The following is a 5,000-nucleotide window of genomic DNA, read 5'->3' as shown; positions in this document are numbered from 1 at the left end:
AAATAAAAGGAAAAAAAAAAAAAAAAAAACCAAAAAAAGGGGGGGGGGGGGGGGGGGGGGGTTTTTGGGGGGGGTTTGGGGGGGGGTTTTTTTGGGGGGGGGGGGGGGGGGGGGGGGGGGGGGTTTTTTTTTTAAAAAAAAAAAAAAAGGGGGGGGGGGAAAAAAAAAGGGGAAAAAAAAGGGAAAAAAAAAAAGAAGGGAAAACCCAAAAAAGGGGGGGGGGAAAAAAAAAAAAGGGGAAAAAAGCAAAAAAAAAGGGGGGGAAAAAAAAAAAAAAATTTTTTTGGGGGGGGGGGGAAACCGGGGGAAAAAGGGGGAAAAAAAAAAGGGGGAAAAAAAAAATTTAAAAACCCCAAAAAGGGGGAAAAAAGGGGGGGGGGGAGAGAGAGGGGGGGGGGGAAAAAAAAAAAAGGGAGAGAGAGAGAAAAAAAAAAAAGAGAGGGGGGGGAGAGAGGAAAAAAAAAATTTGAAAAAGAGAGAAAAAAAAAGGGGGAAAAAGGGGGAAAGGGGGAGAGAGAGAGGGGAGAGAGGGAGAGAAAAAAAAAGAAAAAAAAAAGAAGAAAGGGGGAAAAAAAAAAGGGCCGGGGAAAAAAAGAAAACAAAAAAGGGGGGGGGGGGAAAAAGAGGAAGAGAGAGAGAAGAGAAGGGGGGGGGGGAGAGAGAAGGGGGGGGGGGGAAAAAAGGGGGAGAGAGAGAGGGGAAAAAAGAAAAAGAAGGGAGGGAAAAAAAAAGAGAGAAAAAAAAAGGGGGGGGGGGGAGAAAAGGGGGGAGAGAAAGGGGGAGAGAAAGAGAGAGGGGAGGGGGGAAAAAAAAAAAAAGGGGGGGGAGAGAGAAAAAGGGGGGGGGGGGGGGGGGGGAGAAAGGGAAAAAAGAGGTTAAAAAAGGGGGGAAAAAAAGGAAAAAAGGGGTTTGGGGGGGAAAAAAAAAAAAAAAAAAAAAAAAAAAAAAAAAAAAAAAAAAAAAGGGAACGGGGAAAAAAAAAAAAAAGGGGGGCCAAAACCCCCCCAAAGGGGGGGTTAAAAAAAAGGTGGGGGGAAAAAAAGGAAAAAAAAGGGGGGGGGGGGAAAAAAAGGGGGGGGGGGGGGAAAAGGGGGGGGGAAAAAAAGGGGGGGGGGGGGCCCAAAAAAGAAAAGAAAAGGGGGGGGGGGGGGGGGGGGGGGGAAAAAAAAATTTTGGGGGGGGAAAAAAATAAAAAATTTTCCCCTTTTTTTTTGGGGGGGGGGGTGGGGGGGGGGGGAAAGGGGGGGGGAAAAAAAACCCGGGGAAAAAAAAAGGGGGAAAAAGGTAAAGGGGGGAGGGGGGGAAAAAAAAAAATATAAAAAAAAATAAAAAAATTTTTTTTTTAAAAAAAAAAAAAAAAAAAAATAAAATTAAAAAAAAAAAAAAAAAAAAAATTTAAAAAAAGGGGGAAAAAAAAAAAAAAAAAAAAAAAAAAAAAAAAAAAAAAAAAAAAAAAAAAAAAAAAAAAAAGAAAAAAAAAATTTTTTTTAAAAAAAAAAAAGGGGGTGTTTTAAAAAAAAAAAATTTTTTTTTTTTTTTAAAAAAAATTTTTTTTTTTAAAAAAAAGGGGGTTTTTTTTTAAAAAAAAAGGGGAAAAACCCCGGGGGGGGATTTTTGGAAAAGGGGAAAAGGGGGGGGGGGGGGGGTTTTTTTTTAAAAGGGGAAAAAAAAAGGAAAAAATTTCCCTTTTTTTTTTTTTTTTGGGGGGGGGGGGGGTTTTTTTTTTTAAGGAAAGGAAAAAAAATTTTGGAAAAAAAAAAATTTTAAAAAAAAATTTTTTTTGGGAAAAGGGGAAATTTTTTTTCTTTTAATTTTTTTTTTTAAAAAAAATTTCCAATTTAAAATTTATTTTTTTTTAACCTTTTAAAAAAAAACCCCCAAAAATAACCCCCCCAAAAAAAATTTTTTAAAAAAAAAAAAAAAAAAAAAAAAAAAAAACCCCCAAAAAAAAAAAAAAAAAATTTTTTTTTTTTAAAAAATTTTTTAAATTCCCCCTTTTAAAAAAATTTAAATTTTTTTAAAAAAACAAAATTAAAAAAAAATTTATTTTAAAAAAAAAAAATTAAAAAAAAATTTTTTTTAAATAAAAAAAAAAAAAAATTTTTTTTTTTTAAAAAAAAAATTTTTTTTTTTTTAATTTTATAAAAAATTTTGGGGATTTCCCTTTTTTTAAAAAATTTAAAAAAAATTTTTTTAAATTTTTTTTTTAAAATTTTTGGGAAAAAAATTTTTTTAAAAAAAATTTTTTTTTTTTTTTTTTTTTTTTTTTTTTCCCCTTTTTTTTTTTTAAAAACCCCCCCTTTAAATTTTTTTTTTTTAAAAAAAATTTTTGGGGGAAATTTTTTTTTTTTTATTTTCCCAAAAATTTTTTTTTTTTTAAAAAATTAATTTTTTTTTTTAAAATTTTTTTAAAAAAAAATTTTTTTTTGGAAAAAAAAAAAATTTTTTTTTTTATTTTTCCCCTTTTTTTTTTTTTCCTTTTTAAAATTTTTAAAAAAAACCCCCCAAAAAGTTTTCCCCGCCCCCCCAACCCCCCCAAAAAAAGGGGGGGAAAGGCCCCCCCCCAAAAAAACTATATTTTATAATGCTATTACACATAATATATATATATAATTTATATATATATATATATATAGTTTATGTATTGTATCTCTATATATATTGTATATATATTTGAATGTATAAAAAACATATATGTATATATTTCTATATATCATTCGCACCGTAGACCTTTTTTTTTTACACCTATAACAGACAACTTGACCCGACGCGCTGGTATCACCATCACTATAGAAATGTGCCGAGGAATGACAGCCTCCAACATGCTTGATATAATGCCTCCTTTATAAACAATCGGATCAAAAGTAAAGCACCAATAACCTATTTCAATGGACTATACTGAAGGAAAAGCTCTTTACTCTAATGTCCTTGATAATACTAAAGATGATGATAATCTTTTAATCACAGTAATGATTATGATAATACTAAAACCATTAATGAGATATAAAATATAAAAGTCATAAAAATACAAGTAATTTCTTGGGAGGACTTCAGAATGCAAAGTTTTTTTTTTCCTTCCGCTATTCTGCCATTAGCCTTGTACTCGGGAGAACAGTGACCAATCCCACAAGCGGTATTGTTATTTTATCTTGCTAGTGACGTCGTTAGGATGGGGAAGGAAGCGTACAGGTCGTCATCTCTGAATATTTCAAAGGAACCCAGCATCTTTGTCCTTAAACAGGAGAAGAAGGAGAGAGAGAGAAATAAAAATAAAAACAGAAACACAAAAAAGAAAAAAGAAGAAGAAAAAGCATCTCTGTCTTCAAATAGGCGAAGAAGGAAAGAGAGAGAGAGAGAGAGAGATAAAGACAGACACACATAAAAAAGAAAGAAAGAAAGAAAAAAACTTCTCTGATTGTGTGTTCCCAAAAACCTATGTACCTGACCGATACCTTTTGGCAAAACAAAATATATCGTAATTTTATATCAAATGCACTGACATGCCTCAAAATCGTGCAGTTACTGGATTATAATAAAACAATCTGTGATCTGAGATAAGCCCCAAAACATTTCACTATCCTAAATAAATAAATAAATAAAAATGTTGGTCTTACATTCAAATACACGCAAAGGACATGTTGGCAGAAGGTACATGATACTAAGCCGCGGAATGATGCGGTAGGATGGTCCGTTCCTTTCTACCCAGACTTTAACCCCAACATACTGACGTTCGCATGGTAGTACCCACTTACAGCTGAGTCGACCGAGTCTGGACGCTCTAACCACATTTTGTGTAAGAAAGAGCTGTTGTTGTTGTAATTTTTTGTTGTGTTTTATCTACAGTCGTTTATTTCTGTATGTAATGACACCTCCCTCTCGTCCTCACTGTCTTTCTACCCGTCTGTCTATCTGTCTGTGTGTGAGTGTGTGTTTTATGTATGTATATATAAATGCATAAATGTACATCTAAAACACTTCGAATGATTTTTTTTTTCTGAAAATCTCATCTAAAAGTGAATACACCAGTAATATTCAGAGGAAAAGGAAATAATTATTTTCCATTCCCTCTATATCTATCTCTCTGTCTCTTTTCCTCTCTCTTTCTCTTCCTCCCTCATTCCTTCCCCCCACCGCACTTCTTTCGCCCCTCCCCCATACCCCCACCCCATCGTCCATCAGTACTACGTTTACGAGCCACTGCAAACTGCAATTCCCGATAACACATGATAACCATTCCAGGGTTCTGATGCAGTCAATCTAAAGCGTTTTGTTCCTTACAATTAGCGTCAAAGGCCCTTAGTCTACTGTATATCAGGGGGATGTTGTACAAGTTTTTCCTCTTAAACCCTTTGACATATTTCATTGAGATTATAGCATGCCATCCCCCACATAACATAAGATTTTTGAATATTGCTACAACACAGCACTTTGTACTCAGCTAATAAATCTGATGATGTTTTTATATTCACAGACCTGTAGCGGTTCTTATACTATATATTCTTCATTATGATTATTTTCGAAATTAGTAATTACATTAATGAGGGTAATAATGTTAAAGATCAAACCAAGTTTTTTTTCTGCTATAGTCAGGCGATATCTTTCCTGGGTATTTAGTTCAGCTCGTAGAATCTCGTTTCATCCAAAAATGAAGCTTAAGGCAAGGTATTAAAGACAGACGGATCTTATTTCATCAATGTATACAAATCACACATTTATTTGCCTTCTATATTCTTTATTCCAATTTTATGTAATTATTTCCCTATTTATTTGTGTATCTCTTCAATTATCAATTCATTCGTTATTGACTAATAGGCCCATCAATAACTCATAATAATATATAACTCCACAGACTACTTTGATGCCTTTATAGTTAAAGAACTTTAAATGTACCGATATTCTTTAAGTTTAATTTGCACTCAGTATCAAAAGGTACTTCAGAATTCCCTTAATGCTTACTTGACACAATTCACTTACATAGCAAATCCCTGGTCAATATCTTA

This window comes from Penaeus monodon, chromosome 6 (genome assembly GCF_015228065.2).
Source record: "Penaeus monodon isolate SGIC_2016 chromosome 6, NSTDA_Pmon_1, whole genome shotgun sequence".
Classification (NCBI taxonomy): Eukaryota; Metazoa; Arthropoda; class Malacostraca; order Decapoda; family Penaeidae; genus Penaeus; species Penaeus monodon.
The sequence above is the reverse complement of the archived record's forward strand: the minus strand, read 5'-3'. Positions refer to the sequence as shown.